The following is a 22968-nucleotide window of genomic DNA, read 5'->3' as shown; positions in this document are numbered from 1 at the left end:
ATCCAACCTAAAAAAGCTTAATAAATTTAAGGATCTGTTTTTATAAGTCTTTCGAGTCATGTTAAGCATGAAATGTCCGTATAAAACTTAGAGAACACTTAAAATCAATTTAACTATTTTTTGAAGGTGATTACCAAAATTATTGTGTATTCTTGCCGTTATTCCACCCTGGTATCTGTTACTTAGGGCTGCTTATCTTTTAAATCCAGCGGTCATACTGGAATTAGTCGTGAAAGAAATGTGTTATAAACTAAAATGAAAATGCCACAAAACGCAACGAGGATTCTATCGTATTCCATAACGTGTAATCTCTCCGGATTACATTTTTATTGTTTAAAGCAACGATAAAACAATGTCCACAATAAATTATGAAGTTTCATATTAAACGAATCTATGTTTTTGTAACGGCCTTACTTCTCACAGTTGAACCTGACTCCCAGGTCCTTTTACCCTGACCATTCCCAACTTCGCTTGTCACCCCTCCGCTCCCACCTGACTCCCGAGGGAGGCTCGCCTCAGGACAGGTGCGGTTACGTCACGGCTTGGGCAGGAAGGCGGGATGTTATGGGAGAAAGTAGGGTCCACCGTTCCCCCACCTGATGGCCTACTCTCAGATCCCCCGATCCTATTCAGTCCAGCACCGCCACCGTCTGAGCTACTGCGCGAGTGCCTCCGTTCCCGCGTTCCGTGTCCGTATCGTGTTCTGCCCTGGATACTCTCTGTGTGCTAATTCGTGATTACAGCGTAAGTACCATTCAAAAATTTAATTACGTAATTGTTAGTTTTTACAACACAAGACCATTTACAATGTATCTTTCATTTATTATAATTTACAACGCAAATCATAATTTTTTTACAACTAAGTTGTAAACAGTTTTTAGGTTATGTTTCAGATAATGTTCAATGATTCCAAAATATACTTGTTATTAACCAGTCAACATAATGAGAAAGCAGAATGTAATGTTTAATTGTTTGTTTTTTTAACTAAGATTTTCGTGTTTCCATTAATTGGCAAAACATTTTTTCACGTAATGACTTTTGTTGTTGAATTACTACAAAAGTTGTTTGTAATTTTGGTCTCACTTTAATGGTAAATAGTGATATGGATTAGATCAGGAAACAAATATGAGATTTGAAAAATTGTATAAGTCTCTCAAGATATTTTTGATCGTGTTCTTCAATTGTATGATACGCTGTACAATACTCAGTACTTTATCGTTAGATATAAAAACACCCAATATAAATACAATTTATTCCTGAAATAAACGATAATATGCAACTATATGCAAACTGCTTTGCTACAAAATACTCGTTCTCAGCTATCTATGTACTGAAATTAATTCATAATATTAATAAGAACTGTTAGTGTTTTATTTTGATTTTATTCTGCCTCCTTTCCAAATTGTTTAATAACGGGTAATACAAAATTATTTTCTATTGTAGACGTTATTTTTACTTAAAAACCATTACACCATGATTGGAAAATAAGAACGTAGGGCCTATTAAGATATAATCGAATTATTTGTGTAATAGGATTTCCATGCGAACTTAACTCAAGTTAATGACTTGAATCCCTAGTTAAACCGGGACGTAACAGTAATAAACCTCCATATACAATATACAGTACTGCATTTATACAAGTACGATAACCAAAGTATTGTATACGTTGATTTCAAATTACTGCACCATCACCTAACTCACGAGCCTTATATTATATGCTAATTCGATTATTCATTTCTAACATTGACTTCAATGATGGTGGATGTCACTCCATGGGATTTTGCTGAGCGTCAGCGAACACATTTTACATTGGTCTAATAGGAAACTATGATGGTTACGATAAAATCGCAGAATAAATAAATTTGTAAACAAACTGAGTCCAATTATATGGCATGTTATGATGAGTATGAACTTTCCGCAAGATGTCTTTAATGAGATTTGGCTGGCACAATTTCTCTTTTGCCTGTCAACGGGATGAAAAATCTTAAGAAGGAAATTAGCTATAAGCTTGAACCTTTGCATGCAACATTAGCGTATATAGATATATATCCCTACCTTATGTATAAACAAATTTTATGAGCTTTCATTTGTAATATAATATATGACCTTATTTATGACTTGAATGATGGTTTGACATTTGTATCACTGAATAACACGGATAAGAATTTATAACTCAGTAAATTTAATAATTAAGAACAGCCATAAAATAATCACAAAAAGCGTTAAACCTAGTTTTGGAATTGTAACCTACCTACAGTATAATAAACATAGAACAAACTATGTAACATGCCAATATTCGCAATTTTGTGTTACAAGGACATATTTCGATCGTTTCGCGAGGTTAAATACAATGACAAAAGTAGCCAATGGCAATAGCGAATACCAGGAAATCTTGGACGGCGTGTGGAAATTTTAAAGCAGCTCGTATAATGTGGAACGTTCTCTGTAATTTACATAATTTTTACTAAAACATTAGCGTGACAGCACGTATTAAAATCAAAACAACTGAACCCTCACCCAATCTATTGTTCCCACGGACATTGCAAAAAATGAATCCAAAATTGATCGTTATCTCTCAAGCTCTTCCACATTTCGTAAACAATACATTCAACAATTAGGTATAACCTCAAGGCTAGCGAGTTTTTTGCTGTCGCTGTCCATAATGCGTGAACAATTAGTAACAGCAGTACGTCGAATAAACAAACCCTTATTCTAAAATATTTCCGCTGTATTTCGAAATTCGCTTTACAAAATTAGCTGATATAATAAGCTAGAATGCCAAGTTGGCCGCGTTTTTTACTAATCGATTTCGTATTTTTAATAGTTCTACTTAAAAGCTTCATTAAAAAAACTAATCTATAAAAACTATTTTATCAAGTATCGGTGTCTGATAATTTACACAACAGATGATTGATTGATTGATTGTGCATGAGCGTCATTGCTAACTTCTTGATTCTGTGTTTTTTGTCGTTGTTGTTGTCATCAAAGTTAACAATTTCTATGTCAGAATTGTGATTAATTCTTGCTTATGATTTCTAAATAATACGAATTTACCATTTTAAATTTTTAAGAAATATTTGAGACTGATTACGAGATTTATTTTGCAAAAACAGCTCACAAAATAAGAGTTTCTTGGAAATCAGAAATACTCAATCACATAGAAATCGTTATAGATTTCTTAAATGGCCTCACTCATAAACCGGTGCAAATAATTTATTTAGTTCTACGTTAGGTTATACTTATATAAATAGGCATGACAAATTTTACGCGTTCTAACATAAACTCAGACAACGCAAGAGTAGAGAGCATTACAGTATAATTTGTTTATTTCCATATCTGAAATCCATTTAACTGTATCTTAAAGTTATGGTTCAAGTACATAGAAGTTGTCCATAAATAATCCGACCCTTTTGGTAGGTGTATAAGAAAAGGCGTCCTCTCGGGGTGGTGGGTGGGGGGTGGTGAGGTTTATCTACTCTCATCTTTTCTCAAATTAGTAATACGACGTAGAACTGGTAAATACTATTAGTAACTAGAGAATTGAAAATATAATAATATAAGATTACCCTTCCATTTATGGAATAATGATATCGACTCTTTACAAAACAGCTGTTGGAATATGTGAATATGAATCAACTTAAAACACAAAAAAATGTAACGAAAGAAGCATATTGCATAAGGTTTATACCTTATTACTCTGTGATATTGCACAGTTGGAAACACAACCAAAGTTTAAATCTTGTTTAAACATGATAATTAAATCAATTAGTTTTAGTATTCAAATGGTCACTAGGTTTTCCAGTAGTTGCCTCAATTTAAATAATTCTTTTAACCATAAGGGATCATAACCTCTTAAAGCCTTTATAGCAAAGTAGGTGTACAGCTGAACATCATGTTTATAACAGGACCACTTTAACCAGTATAATTATTTTAAACTTGTAAAATAAAAAAATGTGAGTCAAGGGCATGTGGCCTAGCTGTAAATGTGATGACTTTGGAGCTGTTCCGTTACCCAAAAGCTAGGCCAGCTGCTCAATTTGGCAGAGTTACAGACGTCATACGTACATTGCCGGCATGCCATCATACAAGCGTATAGTTTGGTTATCGTGTAACACAAACTATCGAAATGTTCATTACTGTCAAAGACAATATGGATAAATACTTTCTATTAAAACAGCCCAGTTCCTTCGTTCTTTTGATTGTTTTTAGAAAAGACCGTAAGTTCAAATTAAATAATAATTATAATGTTTAAAAAAAATAAAATGTTCAAATTTGTGTAAAATAGTATTGTTTACTGTCGGTAAAATCAAAATGCAGTTATTATAGTTGACTATTACTTGGTATATTGCTACTTAAATATAATTTACTTAACTATTTCCCCCCTGAGATAAATTAAAACTTTTAGTAAACCAGGTTCAGTTCGAAACCATTTGATTGCCTACACTATTTTCTCGTAAAACTGAAATTTATTTAATTAGAAAATATTTTTAATAACTTAAATTCAGCATTATTACAACTAACAAAGAAAATAAAAATTTCAATATAAAAATAAAATAATTCTTGACATTTATTGAAATATTATATTTTAGTCAAAACACGTACGTAGAGGGTGAATTGCAACTCCACAATAATTGCATTATTGCTAATTGGTGATAAGAACAGTTCTTTATTCTAGTAAAAATGTTATAAGCCCATTAAAAATACTTGAAATACTTTTAACTCTGAAACTATTTTAATATTACGAGACGGTAAATATGGCAATCAACCGATTTGGAACTTTTTATTAAGTAATAATATAAATTTGTTTCAGTTAAAAATGATTTAGACATTTCATTTCTTTTAAGTAATATTGCGTAAAATATTTTTTTGGAATTGACGTTTTGTGAGTTCAGAAACGTAACGATGTCTTAAAAATTAAGCCACTTTTATTACGATAATTTTGGTTTGTAATTAGCACTTATAATAATAATAATAATAATAATAAATAAGTAACGCAGTCAACCTGTGTAAGGTCTGGGATGATTGTGTTATCTGACCTATATTACCTTTTAGAATATTACCGTTGATTTACACCTTGTATAACCTTACTCTGAAGCAATGATAAAAATTTATTTTTTAAATAAAATCATGTTATCCATATTGAGGTACAATGGATGAGAATCAAATATCTTAATTTTTGAAAAGCGCATGCCATAGTAGACTCTACCATTGAATCACTGTAGCATACTAAACTAAAAGAACACAAAGCTGCATTAAAACAAGTAGGTTAACCGTTGGAATTCCAGAATAATGATCAGATGGCGTGAAAGGATCCCTGCCATCCCAGTGTAAGTAACGGACCCTGACTTGTTACGCCAGGAGTGACAAGTCATCCAGGAACAACGCCTCCAATCTCCAGGAACTATCACGACCTGGTATCGACGCCCACAAAATCATAGCTCTACTGCAGGTTGTTCTGCTTCACCATAGTCATTACGGTGTTACAAGTGCACAGTCATGGAGAGATCCACGTTCCGTATCCTGACCTTGCTGAAGGACCAATATCTTGTGTTGCTGACCTAAGATTGTCTAGGAAAGTGAACAACTTTGTTGAAATAAAGAAAATTATAATTTTCACTGCAATGGTTTGAAAATACTTTTTCCAACTATTAATGACTTTTTAATTGTTACCATTACAGCTAGTTTTGTTACTTCTCTTCTAACTTCATAGAGATGAGTTCTTTTCGAGTTCTAAGAGGAAAAATCCAGTAAAATATTCACCAATTACATCTCTTCCATCTCCAAAGGGATGGCTTCTTTTCGAGTTCTAAGAGGAAAAATCCAGTAAAATATTCACCAATTACATATCTTCCATCTCCAAAGGGATGGTTTATTTTAGAGTCCTAAGAGAAAAAGAAGTTGCTGATCGTGGATAAGAACCTACTGATAATACAAACAATCACAATTTAGCTACCAGGTTTGAGCTATATCGAATGCTTGCTGAAAGAATTTCAATGTTTGATTTTTCACTTACTTCAAATTATGTAGGCACCACAGAAGTAATCAAATTGAAGACTCTTTTTTTCTGGCACCACATTCCTAAATAAAAATGGTTTTAGTATAATTCAAAAACAAAATAAAAATGGATTAAAAGATTTCTTTTAGTGGCTAAAAATTTAATTAGCAAGGGTGCATTATTTTGTTACCTTCATTAAAACTGGTGGTTTAGAGCGTTATACCTAACACAAAAGTAGGGCAAATAAACCTGAGTACAAGAGAGCTTTAGTAAGTGCTATATGTTTCAGCCTTCGTTAGAGCATAAAACATCAAATTTGAGTGGACTTGGGTTAAAAGAGTTAAGTGCCACAAATGATAAAAGAGAAAATATGGCTAAACACGTGAACTCATCCATGTCCAGATTTAGTTCTTTCATTTTATCTGGAATGATCTTCACTGATTTGTGAAAGAAGCTTTTCAATGTGTCTTTAAAGGACGTAGCCAGCGAGGGGGTCAAGTATTCCGGACCACCTTTCCAAAATTTTTAAATTTTTCAATAACTTTTTTAGCGGGCAATTATTATTATTTAAATAATTCAGTATTACTGACATGTACTGCTGAAAGATCATTCTCAACAAAGAAACGGGTCAAGGAACAAAATGGTCTTACTATTTCTCCGCCCACTACGGGAAAATATATCAGTTGTCTGGACCCCCCTCCCCAAATTGTTCCTGGCTAAGTTCTTGGAGTCTTTTATTGTTTAAAATTCGCCCTGAGTTGAACCTACATAGGATTTTCAACTATTCTCATCACAGGATGCAAACTTATGAGTTATTTGCCTTGTTAGGAAACTGCCAACGTACTAATCTCGACGAAGCTACGGCTTCACACGAAACTAGCCGCGAACTCCTAGAGTGGTCACGATCAGCGACGCCTACATAATTATTGTCGCTCACTGCAAATTATACTGTTGCTACCTTCATAGTCTCTGGAGTAAAGTAGTAAATAGTAGTAGTAGTATTTCCAACAACATCTTTGCGCTAAATAGTGAATATCTGCTCACAAGCTGGGCGATGGATGTTCTATAAGGAGTCTCTATCAATTTTACTTTTACTAGACCTTTAAAACAATAACGAAGTCTATAGAATGTTTGTATAGAATGTATTGTCTAACGTTCCTTGTGATTTTCGTTTAAAAGCCTTCACTTACTCTTTATTTAACCCCTTCTAGGATTTAGCAGTTTATACATACTAAGAGTTATGCAAAGAACGTTGGATTTCAAGTGGACGACGGAATAATAGTTTGATTTTGTTTCTAGAAGAATGGTTTTGGGAACACAAGTAGTATAATGTTTTCAATCTAGCCAATCACGAGTTTGACAAAGTTTTCCATTCAAAGGAGTATTAAAGGGACCATTTGAGACCTTCCGAAATAAATTTAATTCTCTGACAGGAGTATAATTTTACTAATGATGATACATTTTCACTGTTGTTCCTTTAGAAGCTTAGATAATTGCACCTAGTCCTATAAGGGCCTTTGCGCTGCTTCCGGAGTGACAGGATATTTTGGATGGGAAAGGTTGGGAGCAGGGGCTGCCTCCTGTCCGGATTCATGAGGAAACGTTTAGGGCACTAATCTTAAGTCTTGTCCCCTCGGAAGAAGGAGAAACCAGCTCTGAACCAGCCTCTCCAGTCAAAGCAAGCAGGGAGTGGCACACCTTTATGTTTAGGCTGGCAAGAACCTATGACTCTTAGGGAACAAACCCCACCTACTCCAATAGTCATCTCCCTCAGTAGACTAGACCTATCGAATTACCCTTGCGTCCCAGAATCTCGACATTTGCGGTTAGTGATGTGCTGCTCCTGTACATCCATATGGTTGCCCTATTTAAGTGACACATCGATTTTTGCTGTACCCACTGTGGGTTCAACCCTCCTGGGAAGTACATTTTCGTTAGTTTCTTCCACAAATCCCAAGACGGAAGACTTGGCGAAACTCCCTTAGATAGTTGTTGTTAGTTCAACGAAAAACGAGCCCGCGTTTTGAGTTGTGACACTTGCGAGGCAATGTCAGAATAGTTGTAATTTAGTCTAATTACATAGTTTTCCAGTAAATACCTCATTCTTTTTAATATAAAAAGCTTGATGTGATTACAACAGAAATGAGTAGACACAATTTAAATTGCTAATTTTAATGCGGTGTTTTTCGTTACTTGTGTATATTTTATGTGTTTAAGTTTCGTAATTTTTTTTACGGCTGGAGCGCTATACCAGGATCTCTCAGAGAGGGCGCCACGTATGTAAGATAGTGGAAATGAATTCACTACTATAACCTGCACGAAAATAATCCGATGATGCAGTGTTGCCATATCGCTGCTGACCACTAACTGTCTGTCCCCAAATTCGTGGTCGTTGTCACATATATCTGCATGATTTACGTGTTATTTATAAAACAGATGAATGAAATCACTCAAACGGATATTTGTTACGGTAACAACTGATGATGTTTGCTTACTGCATCAGATGTTAAGACTGGTCAGTTATTTTCATTAAATACGTAAAACTGGCAACAGTGTTGGACGCGGGTTATAGAGGGATCGAGTCGAAGTGACTATTTTCGTGCGGGCTACTCTATCTAGTTCATATTAGCAATTAAATTGTATTAGCAGTTAGTGATCGCGGCTGAAGGAATAGTCGCCTCGCACGCACGTACCCTCACACTCACGTGCGTACAAGGTTGGGGGTTAGGACCAGCAATGGGCTGCTGTTTTACAAATGTCACTAACCGGGTTATCAGTAACATCTTAGACCCACGACTAAGGAATACTCTGCAACAATTTCAGTATAGTAGGTGCTTTATTTGCCATAATTTGTCTCGTTATCATGTTTACAATCTATACATACCAATCACTTCAGAATAAAATAAAAAATAACAAAATCTTGATTTGATTGAGGAAATGCACTAAGTGACTAACAGGGCGGATATGTGGCCAGACCTAATACCCTGCACTTGTGTATGTGGTTCTGCGTGTGTGAGTGTGAACCTACTTAGGTCTAACCGCAATCCCTAATTGCTTATACTATTCACCATCACATGATAACAGAAATTAATTAATATATGTCAACGCGGTGAGGAATAATCAAGGTGGCAGAAAGAAAGAAATCAAGTCCATAAACCGTTACTTGAAGATTTGGTTCATATTTTTAAACGCTCTAATCCTTTCTTCAATACAAAAAATATAAGAATTAGTCAACCCCAAATTTCCCCTAATGAATAATGTAATTGTGGTTGTGGCTCCTGAATTAAGTCTAAGGTGTGCAACCGCTACCATCCCTATAATCAGTCCAAAATCCCAAAACCTGTCTCTCACTTGGTCAAATTTCTACTGAACTATTTCTTGGTAGTAAAAAACAGGCTTCTGGCTAGAAACACCTACCATATAATTGTAACTGTACCACCGACTACACCACATTCCAGGGCCTCTGCCTGTAGCCTGTACTAGGACAGTTATACTAATAGTGAGCGAGGTGTAGCGGACTAGTGGCTCCCGAGCCCTGATTACCGAAGCAAGGATGCGCATCTGGCGACCGTATCCCGTGTTCGTGCCCAGTCCCAGGTGGGTCCCGGGATAATGTATTCTAACTGAGGCACTGTCATTACTACCACGTCATCGTCATGGTACTGTTCCGTTACCTGAGCCTCTTCAGCGATACGTATGTAGGTTTACCTCTTGAGCATCCTTTTGATAGTCCCCTAAAGTATCAGTTTTATGAACTTAATGCGATTAAAGGTAACGGGATTACCTCAGTTTTTGTCGTATCTTTTATTTCATATTCGTCATTGTAAAGTTCCTTCCCATAATTTCTTCTCCCAGTCCGCTCTGCCTTTTTGTTTCTTATTACTTAAACAGCTGTGAGCTCACATTTAGATGAATAAACAAAAAAATCGCCATTTAAAATATCCCAAATAAGGGAATATTTATAGGAGGGACCCTATAACAGTACTAGCCAGTGCACCATCTTAATATTTTTAATATTTGATTGTGGTTGGCATTAAATTGATACAAGTTGAAATTCCAAAGCCACTGTAGAGTTAAGACACAACTCTTTTCCCTTTTTAATCGTATAACACGGTAGGAATACGCCAAACCACGTGTTGCGTAACAGGCTTCGCTAATATTGCATGAACAATTTAAATTATTTAGCTCATTTCAATCTTAAGATGCCCTGGGCAGATAGACAGGCAGGCTATCATAGAAAGAAGAAATATTTATCCCCCCCCCCCCACAGAAGACAATAGAAAATGGTGTCAGCCTACTGAGCAATAGACTTTCAATGAAGTCCAGCCAAGAACAGGTTACAGGTTAAGTGTAAGAAAGGGCCATGCGGCCCAAACTTTGCCTGTAAAAATAAAGAATTTTTCATTTCATTTTCATTTTTCAGCCAACTTCCATGGTTAGACTATCAGCTCATTCTTGTCTAAGTATAAATAAAGTTTCATGCAAAATTTAAATTCTACGAATTAAATACTTCTCGATATATATTGGTGCATGATACATTCATATTTATTTCATTTGGTTTAGATTCGTAGCAGTGTTAAAATAATGAAAGTTTCCGTGATGTAGGGAGGAACTGTAACAAAATTGTAAAAGTAAATTGTTCAGTACGCTGAAATAAAATGTTATTATCGACTTTTAACATTGGTTTTATTATTTTTCGTTTTACTGTACGAATAAACTACATGTGTTAATATGTCACATGTTAAAATCTCTTATGAGTATACCAGGACCGTTTACAAATTTATTTATTTTGCTATATTATCGTTTGCCATAAATCGGTCCATAATGGTTACACGTAAGACCGATGTAAAAATATTTGCCAACACTTAGCCACATTCCATGCAATGGCATACACCATTGTCGAACTCAGGGATCCTCATACAGAAATGAAGGTTCTTGCAAGATTTCATGTATTTAGGTCATTTCGTTTTAAAGACATCATGTGGACAGACAGATTGATAGGCAGACATAAATTAAAATGTTTCCCAATATCACATGTATTTGATGGTTGGGAGGGGATAGGAGGATCATTCGCCAAAGCTCAGTAAATCACTTTCATGTGCTATTATTAATAAAAAATCGCTTCTATCGCTTTGGTTTAAATTAATAAAAAATAGGCACATTAAATGGATCTTCATTATTTTGTAGATTACTCATGAAATGTAACGTTATAGAAGATATTTGTATTACTTTTATGTGTTTTACGATGATTTGAACCGATGTGATGTATTTGACTGAGCATTCTGTTTTAATGGCTATTTAAACTTTTAAACGAAACGTTAAGAGATAACTTATCTTTAAGTATGAATAGCTCTAGTTTTGAAGATTAGAGCAGTAAATATGTAAACAATGAGATACTAAACATTATTAAGTAAACGAGTCCAAAGACCGCTAAAACAACACTGGATCTAAGGTTAGAGTGTCCGTCGGTTTTTAACGTGATTTTTGATGGAACTATTGTTGGAATTTATTATAAATCGTTGCACGGTCTGAATGCCCATCTGGGATACCCAATTTGCTAGGAAAAAGCTGTTCCTCATGAAAATGCAAGAGTGCATGAATTATTCACCATCAGAGGCAAATGACTTTTTACAGTTTAGTGGCGTGACCATGGCGACCATGAAACCGTTATTAATGGTTCAACCATCGTGTCGGAACCGTGGCGGAAGATCGGAACCGGGGTGCAAGAAGCGTATTATTCTGCTAGGGTGAGTTTGGTTACGTAACAGGGATATCGTAATGAAGACAATTAAACCCATTTGCACCAGGAAAATGAGGCGTTGCGTAATGTCTTGCAGTTGATTAGATTATTCCTTCTGGGACGATTATGTATTAGGCTGCGCTTGCCTCAGCAGACAAGATAAGGAAGAATGTAGCGAAATAATGTATGCAATCAATTATGTCTCATCTAGCCTCCTCTTGCGAAATTATGTAGACTTTATAGATTTTTAGTTTTGGTCGTAGGTGTATAAAAAGTTTCTTTGTACATTATCGTTCTTCAAGGTTCCCCATTTAGCAATCTAAGAATTTGACATAAAGATTCAAAAATCGAAGAGTTTACATAGATTTTGTCTTGAATTAGCCTATTGCAATTATCGTCATGGTGGCACTTACCCAAAGTCTTAGAATAACTTCACCGAACGTGACCCACAAACCCAAACCCACCGCGATTAAAAGTATGTGCTATATCACGCTGCTTAAGGAAACGATAACTGTTGTACACACATTTATCTCTTAAATATCTCGGCTAAGTTCGTTGGTCAATTTGGTACCTAAGGAATTTCATTTCAACTCCGTTATTTATTAACCTACAAAAAAGTGTTGCTGGAATGCTTGTACAATTTATTAAACACGTATAATTCATTTGTTTGTATCTCGAATGGATTTCGAGATATCGAGTATATGTAAATCCCGTAAGAATTCATCTATGACGAGGAATTGGTAATAGTAATGCTGAAACAAATTCAAAGTTAGTTCAAAAAATGATCTCGTGTATCTCGACCAAATTCGTTGGCCAGCTTGGCTCGCCATATCGTTCTATTATGGCGGACATTTAACTTAATAATTTCACAACTCCACTAATTCTAGAGCTAAAGAAAATAAATTCTAATAACATTTCCTGAACTTTTTATTATAATAATTTTTTTGTATCTCGGACTGTTTTTGAAATACTGAGTACATGTAAATCCCATGAAATAAACTAATAGTACTTCAGCTGTCAAAAGATCTACCTACTCCTTCCGACTGAGCGGGGAGGACAGTTCACAGATCCAATCAGGTGTAAAGCCTTCAACAGTATTGTAACAACTGCTCCTGTATCACGGCCCAATTAGCGCACCTAACTACCACAACGACTTCCGTGGCAACCTTGAATCGCCAGAGTTTCAGTCTCCCAGTCATGTCACTGGCCCAGCACTGGGCATCCCCTTATCGATTTTATCTTCAGTCTCCCACCTTCCCTGGTGTGTGCAACATGTGTTATGTAGTGTATTCGTTTTCGTGCAGTGACGTTGTTTTGGTACATATGTGATACACTCTGGACTTCCATGCATATGCTTGGTATTTGTAACGCACATCTTGTCCTGTTTGGCTCTGAGGAGGTTATCACCACCCTTTGATGTATTTTTAAATATTTAGTGTATGCTTCTAGATTTTTTTATACCTGGAGAAGAGAAAAATTTCAAATCCTGGAAACTTTGTGTGTGTGTGTGTGTTTTTTTTTTTTTTTTTAACATACAGATAGAAAATATCTGAACTCATATTATCTTTTAAATTATCCATCATCAACAACAAACTTTAAACAAGAATTCCTTTAGCGGTTGTATACATCCTTGTTTGGAGTCTGTTAATTCGTATTTTAATTATAAGTATAATCCTAAATTTAAATTGCAGAGGCACAAGTCCACCTGTTGCTGTTGAGGCCGTGAGATTTGGAATTCAGTATTGTCTTAGGAGCAGTTTAAAAACACTCAAAACCTATCCCGTAATTACGTAATATACAGGGTGAGTCAGAAATATGATAAAATATTTTAAGACGTGATTATAGTGCTAAAAATAAGAAAAAATGTTATATAAAGGTAGGTCCAGAAACGCTCCATTAGTGAGTAATGGCTGGCGAAAGATTCTGCTTTGTTTTCAGTTCACCTGGTGAAATTAATTGATTCTGAAATGTTTTGTTCTGACCTTTGAACTCAAATAAGTTGGATTTATAAGGAAAATCACGTGAAAATCAAATAAAACCACTGTAGAGGTTGAAGTATGAACAGTTTTTGAGAACAAGTATGAAATTTTCCAAAAATCTAATAACAAAAATACCGTCTTAAATGTTTGATGCCCAATAACATTGTTAAATGACCAATAAACAAATTGTTTTTCGTTATACAGATTGTAGAGAATTTAATTCTGAAAACAACCATAATATCTGTTAACTAAATGTGTAAAAAAGTTATGAAAGTGACTCCTCACGTATTACACTACACGGTTTAGTTTTTGTTAGTTTTAGCAAGCAGAACACTGCCAGAAACACAAAAGTTAAGGCAGGGAAAAATTTCAAGAGCACTTTTGTTTCAAAAAATGCATTTGAATGTATCCCGAAAATCTATCCTGGTCCCAAATTATGTATTTCTCTGTTCTACCAAATTCCACGAATCTGAATCGATCTTAAAGTCCACAGCAAAGTAACTCCATTCGCAAATTTTTTTAGGTGAAAGTGGCAGCAGTACCTACTTTACCTTTCTTAGGATTTTCATAATTTTGCTGACTGAGGTTAGAGACAAAAAATACTGCTTTTGTCCAGATAAATGCAAATCCACGCGTCCATGCCAGTTGCTCTTCACGATCAAGAATTAGGCGTATCTGATGAAAACCCATTTCGACTCAGCGAACAAGAAGGGGTCGTCAAGAAAAATCTAGAATATTGGCCCGCTGGTTCTTAATCTCAAAATGTACATTACTTTACACGTTCTTTAAAATTCGAGACACGACAGCATACACAGTAAAATGGCGACATCTTTCAACGCCACTTTGAACAGAGCTAAATTCCGAAACCTATTTAACAATTCCAACAATCTAGGTTAACAGCTCCATTCATTAATTTTTTTGTTCACACTGTTAAAAATTCACTGGAACAAAATTATTCCAACAGAATCTTTGTTATATTTCCGACATGATATTGTTTAGAATTAAACAAATCTCTGGACAGCTGGCAAATTAACGGTTACGTAAATCGAACGATTACTTTCGCGTTACTGAGTCAAGATCTTAAGATGCAATCTATCCTCGAGTCCTGTTGATGTAGATTTTGGCTATGTTAACATTATAAGTATAATTATAAAGTAAATTATATAAGTACATGCGATGTTCTGTAATGACATCCTTATGTATTCCAGGCCCTGGCCATCCCTGTGAGGAAGTGAGATGACGACCTAGCCCTCTTCTGGGCTGCAGTTTCTTTCGCCGCACTCTCACCTAACCGGTAAGTCTCAGCTCTTCCGCTTCCAAACCGGTACCACTACCACCACCTCCATCGGTCACCGGTAACCGGTGTCGTGTCCGCCTTTCCTTCTAGTTTGTCGCTTTCAATTCCCCGAAGTGTGTACGTTGAACGTTTCTTGAAAAAAAATCATCGGCCCAAGGATACATCCTTGGGTTATGCCGCGTTGTTTACTTCTTGGTTTTCATTTTGACGCATCTTTTGCATTAAGCGCATAATGATAGTAATACATCCATTAAGCAGTAACTAAGCTTACATTTTGAGGATTTTAAGTAATTTTTAAATACGGAGTTCGGAAATTTCCTGGAAAAATCATCGGCCAAAGGATCCATCCTTGGGTTATGCTGCGTTGTTTCTATCTTGGTTTTCATTTTGATGCAACTTCTTCATTAATAATAGTAATAAATCCATTGAGCAGTAACTAAGCTTACATTTTCAGGATTTTAAGTAAACTTTAAAAACGGAGTTCGGTAATTTCCTGGAAAAATCATCGGCCGAAAGATGCATCCTTGGGTTATGCCATGTTCCTCACTTCGTTGTTTTATTTCGATGCAATTTCTGCATTATACGCATAAGGTTAGTAATCATTCAACATTGTTTCAGTTTACATTTTGATGATTTTAAGCAACATTTTAAATCGACGTTTTTAGTCTCCGAGGAGTGTAACGATTCGGCGCGTAACAATGGCGTACCGACGCTGTTTGGAATGCAATGCACACCCAGATAGAAGAACAATATGACTAGCGGACAGACGGACCTGCAACTCAAGTAGTCACGTGACTCCCCTGCAAACAGCGCCATCTTGACTCCTAGTTTGGTGTAAAGTCACCGACATCCATAGTTGACTCACTGTCGAGTGTTGACACATTCCTTAAGGTCGGCCCTAGGAGACATACGAGGAGGATGTAGGCCGTGCTATCAGTTACAAGCCCACCATGGAGATGATGAATACCCAGACTATGTTAATGATACTTGCGTGTAATATGAATTGTGCCCAATATGAAACCGGTTGTCGAGTCAGGTAATGAATGCCCTAGAACATACTGAGCCAGTGCCGTATGTAGGATTGAATGTTGTGGAAGGGGGACTCCTATACAAGCGTTTTAAAATCTATTCAATGGCCATTTTTCATTATTATTTTGTTTTAAAATGGATGTGGATCATGTCATATTTAGTTTCACAAATTACTTAATTGTGATTTTGAATAGCCTTTTTTCGTACATCTTGCCATATCTGCCATTAGGAAAGTCTAATATAGAAATGTTAGGATTTTCTGTCGGAGAGAGTTATTATTCGAGTCTAAAAGACATGAAATAAAAACGAACGAATATTTCAGTTTTCTTTTTTCCCTCCTAGAGGAATTATATAGAAAAATATTTGTTAATCAATTTTAGTGTTTTTACATTAATTTAGTTATGTGTAATTTGGGATAATCTGTTCTAGTGATGGATTTCTTCAAGACTAATAGGATATTTTTAACCTCCTAAGTGTCTCTGTTAACAACATATTCAATAGTAGAGAAAAAGAGACTGTTCCTATCTCAGACGTCCCTATCAGCTTAATCTGAGGTAACCTAATTTATCTCCGTAGTCTGAAAGTGTTTACAAGTGAAGATTATCTTCTGAACAAATCCTAAATTTGGTGTCTGTACGTTTAATAATAGTTCACAAACAAACACCAAGATCTAATATTTATCATGAACAATTAATTAATTTACACAAAACGATTTCTACATTTGGCTTCACGAGGGACCTTTACGTAATCAATTCTTCAACATTATAAAATTAACGTTTTTATGGTATAAATCGTGTCATTAAATATAATTAAGCAATGAAATATATTCGATCGGAATATTTTCTTTCTCATGCAAATTAAAAATACTATTTTTCATATATTTGATGAACTATCTTTGAACTAGAAATAAATATAAATAAACAAACAATAACGTATTTCCTGTGTATGTCACATAACTCAACTTTCTACGTTGATTTACGTATTCGTTACATATCTCTTAGTAAGTAAAGTCATGCTTTATAAACTGTACAATTTCAGCTGTATTCCTTTTTTGATCTGTTTGTGTCTTTGAAAAATACACTTTTATATGAAAACAATGAGAAATTGTAATTTTTTTTTCAACAAAAAAAGGGGAAAACAAAATAATGTCAACTACGACTATTTAAAACTTAATTTGAAATCTAAAATCTTCATGAAAGAAAGAGAAAGTTACTACATTCGAATGTCTACATAATGTCCAATCAATAATTACGGTTTTTTTAACTTCGAGAAATCTAAGTTGGGTATAATCAGGGAAGAGTCGGCAGATTAATCTAATCAAAGAGCTGATAAGAAGCGTTTTACTTGCAGCCTTCTCGAAGAAGATTACAAGGTTGATTAGCCAGTAGGGGCTGTGAGGAACGGTACAGGCTAAACCTGCATTGCCGCGCCAAGCTTCGGCAGGAAGCAAAAATTAACAATTTATGCGCAGATCAAGCTATAACTTTCCTCCGCAAAGCAATCAGCAACCAGCTGACTCCAAGGACCGGTCATAACCAGAAACAGAACCACAAGCGACCGGTCTGGTTCCCCGGAATGGAGAGACCGGTTCGGTTGTGACCCAAAAGCGACTGTGTCGACACGACCGCCATTTTCTAGAATGCAAGTTCGTTCGAGTATTGAGCAATAGTGAAGGAGTGAGACCTCGAACTTGGAGATTGGGTTGAAATTCTTGGTAATTTAGCTTCCAATAGTAGTGTAAAGAAGTACACACGACTTGTGCTGCAAATACTAGTATGTTTAACTTCGTTGACATCCACGTCATCGAATGAGATATCCGGTTGAAACAATCGATACCGATTGCAATTTGCCTACATCCAAATCGGATGAAATAATAAAGTATCGATGTTCTATATTTGTTTACTGACATTTCTTTCGACACTCCTCGGGTGGTGGCTGCCAAATTCTTTAAATTCCCAAAATCCGAAAATACTAACTAACTGTAGCTCTAGTACAAAAACAACCAACGTTCTTAAGTGATGAAGAATAACACAAGTTCTGGTTTACATGCTTAAACCTGTTCCTTCTGTTGACTCAATAATATAATACCTTGGAGGCAATGTTGAACACAGTTTGTAAATTTGGTACTATTAAAAACAATAATATTGTTGATGTCGACCACTGGTTGCCTCATATAAATTAGCACCTATGATTGTTAAAGAAGTACAATCGATTTCTGTCAGGTATATTTTTATTTTTTGTTTATGGCCCTATAAGAACAGGCTGTTCTGGCGGCCATCTGGATTTACATAGGTTTACGGGATGTATCTCATTTTAAACATACAATAAATACGGCTCTAAACTACTTTTAATGTTATTCAATATTTTTTTAAATACTACTCAGAAAAAAATCTGAAACATTTTTGTACTTCATCGTTTAAATATTCAAAATGAATACAATTTAAAAAAAGGCGTTTAGATGCATATTAATTATATCTATCGCTGCTATAAAAAATAAAGTATCCAATGAGATTTCACATTGTTTTTTTTTAGAGTGGGGGAGGGGCGAAGGTCGGTTTTACTACATTCGGCTCTTATGATAACGACCTAAAGACTGAAAAAATAGAAAACATTTCTTGGTTTCCACGAGGGATTATAACTAAAATTATATATTGGTATTTTAACTATGAATTTTACACAATTTTAATTCCAAAAAAAACGGCTGAAATAAGAATTATAACAACTTCGGAAATAATTATCTGTTTTTTTTTAATTTTGCAAGTTTTCCAAACAAAATTTTTTATGAAATGTACAAACTTACATGTTTTTAAATAATATATAGCTTCTCAGATGATTCAAATTTACGAATAGAAACATGTCATTGTTTTTTATATGACACTCAATTTTTATACATAAGTTATACTGTAAAATCTACATCCTTATCATCAACCATTTTTTTCGGGCCTGATTATAAAATTCGTCTGATAACTACTGTAAATATCCATAATTTCACATAGAATGATAAAAAAGCAGTCACATTTGTCTTTTTGTGATAAAAAGTGATTCACTCTCAACTAAAAAAGTTAAAAAAATCAAAACAGTTCACCTAACCGGATACCACCATTCAACCTGAAATCATATTCAATTGAAACATCGTTCAAGCCTAGGTTTAAATCTAATAAAAGTGAACAGAAATTAAAGGAACAGCCAAAGGTATTGTCCTGTAACAATTATTGCGATGCAAGATGCTCAATTATCGCAATACTTACAGTAATGAAGACACTGATTCCAAGGTCTGGATAATTAGAACATCCTGTACAGCCCTCTGTGCAATCAGCGAATGTCGGCCTAGTTGAACAGATGCTCTGAATGAATTAATGAGCTTACATGATTCCTATTTGTCATCTATTAATTAATTGAGAGAAAGCCCGTAGATAATAACGCTATTGGCATTAGTTAATACAAGGTAGTACTAGGCCACACCAAATGTCGCGTAGCAGGTTCGTTGAGGTTGCGTGCAAAATCGTGTCTACAGCTGAAGCCATTCTCGAGATGTCCTACGGACAGACATACATAGTACAGAAAAGACATTTTTACGTTTCTCGGTATACGAAGTGAAATTGTGTCAGCCGGAAGTAGTTCCGGTTTGTTGGGAAAAAAGAGATTTCACTGTGGTTGTCATCTCGAAATGTCAAACTGTAGTGATGTACTTTTAGGTTAAACATATGATTTGCACAACGCTGATGAAACAGCATCGATGTATAATGCATCGATGTGAAACAGTGACATTCAAGGTCGGAAAGTATACTCGCAAAATTTGGAAACATTACAAGTCAAAATTGGTGTAAGTCAAGAACGTAGCTAGGAAAAAATTAGGGGGGGGACCAGACAGCTGATGGTTTCCTGTAGTGAACAGATAGTAAGGCTCCATTATGTTCCTTAAAAAGTTCTTGGCCAGTTTCTTTGTTAAGAACGATCATCCAGCATTACATGTTAGTAATACTGAATTGTTTAAATAATAATAATCGTTTACTAAGAAGTAATTGAAAAATTGTGAAATTTTGGGGGGGCCCGGACCCCCTTGAACCCTCTCGCTGGCTACGTCCTTGGTGTAAGTGTATAACTTTGTAAGAACGTTGACTTGATTTATTTACGATCGATCCCAAATTATTTTGTAAACATATTCACTTACTGGAATACAATGTTATTGTGTACTATTAAAACATTTGAACGGCCGCTATCTTAAAATCATAAAAAATATCAAAAATACCCAAGAAAAATTTTTTTTCCGGAAATTCCATTTTGCGGTTGATTGAAGTAGGCAGATTTCTATAACATTTACCTAACACTACTTTTTATGTTATCTGCATTTCCTCGCCTTCCCCCTTCGACTACCTGGGAGCAGTTCGTGGAAATCTGTAAAATTTTATCAAACCAGCACAAAATATGGTAGCCCTTTAAACATGTTTGACGATTGCAACCTAAATAGTTTATACAGTCTTAAACATAAGGTTAATCAACAGGGTCACTTCAAAAATAATGTCTAAAAACGGAGATTTATGAAACAATAACTAACTACTTATACCTTCAGAGCCTCCGTAAAACGTGAAATCATGCAACTTGTTATATTTAATTTTCAGCTCGCAACACATAATGTGGTATACAATTTGAAGATTACGCATTTTGCAATATTAATAAGCACCAATAGCCGCAATTGTAAGAGTCGCCCAAATTGCTTTGCGTATGTTTGTGTCAACTTTTTCAACATATTTAAAATTGTATGTTAAATTATGTGTATTTAAATTTAACACTCACGAATTTCTCACAGGATGTCTTAGAAAGGGCTTGAAGGGTCAGTCAACAGTAAAAGGATGTAATGTCTTATGTTGATGTGCAGGGTTTTGTTATTAATATTTTTTAAATAAAATTGTTAAAAATTATCATGTCTCGAGATCTTCGGCCAGATCAATAATGGTAGTTTGACATGTTAATAAAGTGCTTCAATTTTATCCTAAATGCAAAAAGGATCATTATTATATCAACATGTTGTCAAGAGATTCTGTACCAAAGCAATCACTTCTTAAAACATTTTTTTTATTGTTTTCTTAGGTAAACGAAATTTAATAACTATTTGAAAAGTCGTCTTTTCCTCATCTTGAAGTATTCATGTGTGATAACAACTCATGTGGTCAAAAAGAGAACCGATGAAATGAAACTGGAGGAGACTATATTTATTACAAACCGCATGCACACAAGGTGATTTCGTTTTTGCACCCAAGTACACTGCATATTGAATGTTAGTGGGTAAAACTAGATCCTTGGTGAAGGATAGTAAAGGATCCTTCTGACGAAGATCAGACGGTTTATGTGCTGACCTTGACCGCTGAAGCTACTGTTCGGAAAGTATTTCAAGCTCGAGGCAACTCGGAGACAGGAGGTTCTTGATGTTTTCGTCTTGTTTATTCAGAGAAGTGCTAGTTACTTTCAAGGTAATGGCTCTCACCATGAACCCCTGTTGTTTGCAGCTCTAACAGTATTCTTCTTCTTCTAATATGCTTAAGAGATGGGATTGTGGTGTTGAGAGAAAACAAATCGTCCAGGATCTTGATGTTCTCAGAGTCCAATTAGTTCTTCTCTGAACACACAAGCATTGTTATTTCAAAAGTTAAGAGAAAAATCGGGATTTTTTATGTAGATCGCCAGATTGTTTTAAGCGATAAAGGTTCTTGAATTCTATTTTACACCTCCTCGGCCCAAAACCATTTTGAGTATACCATCATTGTTTGTAATACGGACTGACTTTGCAGAGATTTTGAAACGGGAGCTGTGTTGACGAAATTCTCTGTGGGTGGTCTGAAATCCTCCCTAAGCCGGTTTGATTAAGTGTACGAACAGAGCTACGACGTCCTCTCATTGAGCTATTCTTACTATGGTAGACTTGTTTATATATAGTTCTGCACGAACATAACCTATCAGAGGCAAATACACGTATAAGAGTACTCGGTGTACCTAGTGCATGAGAGATCTTTTTACTATCTCCTTTTTGGAGTAAGTACGGCAAAGCATGACGATTGGATGAAATGTGTGAGTATGCAACATACTCTCACATTAGGCTCACTTTTATTAAGGTCTTATTTTCTTAAATGTTGCATGCTGAGGTCATAATACTGCTTTGGGAACTTGAGTTTTCAAGAGATTTAATGCCTAGTGGGATGATCGGTGAGATGCAGTGGAACTCGAATAGTTCGATCTCAAGGAACCAATACAAACGTTCAAATTAACGAAGGTTTTGAATTACGTAGACTTTACTATTGAAATACTAAACATGTATTGCCAGTCGAGACAAGTTGTAAAGTACCATCTAATTTACCAAGACCTTTCGAATTTTAAGTTTTGGGTTTAACTGAACTTTTGATCTAATTGAAAATCTAATAGCTCATAGTACAACAGTAAAATGAAATTACATAAAAATGTTGTCCACCAGTTATCTAAAAAATCCTTGGTATGTTGTATCACGAGTGTGTCAAATCTATAATCATAAGGTGACTAAATTATGTTGCCTCATTAGCTGAAGGCAGCTTAGCCAGAAGGATGCATAGGCACTAACCACGTCCTATAGCCATTGTAATATGAATAATTAAAAGCACTAGGACGGTATAAACCTTACTCCACTTTCTACTGAACTGCAGTGTTCGCTTGAAAAAGGTCCGGAGAAATTTCAAGTCGTCGTCTCCCTTGGCGATCTCTCTGCTAGACCTCCTCCAGCGAGTAATGGCCTGTATATTTAGGACAGAGCGTGATTATATGCAGCGCGCCCAGCCAGCTGTCAGGAAGTGTCAGTAGAGTGTGAGGTCAAGTACCTATTGTGGCGGCGGTGGGGTGACCTTGCGGCTCAGCACCTCAGCGTCTCACTCTGCAGCCCACTCTTGACTTGATGCAGTACCATTGG

At 35.5% G+C, this 22968-nt stretch overlaps 1 protein-coding gene across 1 annotated transcript in view; it reads left to right on the top strand.

The window, feature by feature from the left end:
• The first annotated feature begins 618 nt into the window (after positions 1 to 618).
• LOC124366159 (patched domain-containing protein 3) overlaps positions 619 to 22968 on the top strand; it is a 108991-nt gene continuing 86641 nt past the window's right edge. Inside the window, exons 1-2 of the mRNA XM_046822500.1 lie at positions 619 to 744; positions 14923 to 15008. The gene's annotated coding sequence lies outside the window, so the exon portion shown is untranslated. The remainder of the gene's footprint in view (positions 745 to 14922; positions 15009 to 22968) is intronic.

This window comes from Homalodisca vitripennis, chromosome 7 (assembly GCF_021130785.1).
Source record: "Homalodisca vitripennis isolate AUS2020 chromosome 7, UT_GWSS_2.1, whole genome shotgun sequence".
NCBI lineage: Eukaryota > Metazoa > Arthropoda > Insecta > Hemiptera > Cicadellidae > Homalodisca > Homalodisca vitripennis.
Note: the sequence above shows the minus strand (reverse complement) of the source record. Positions and strands in the feature narration are given on the sequence as shown.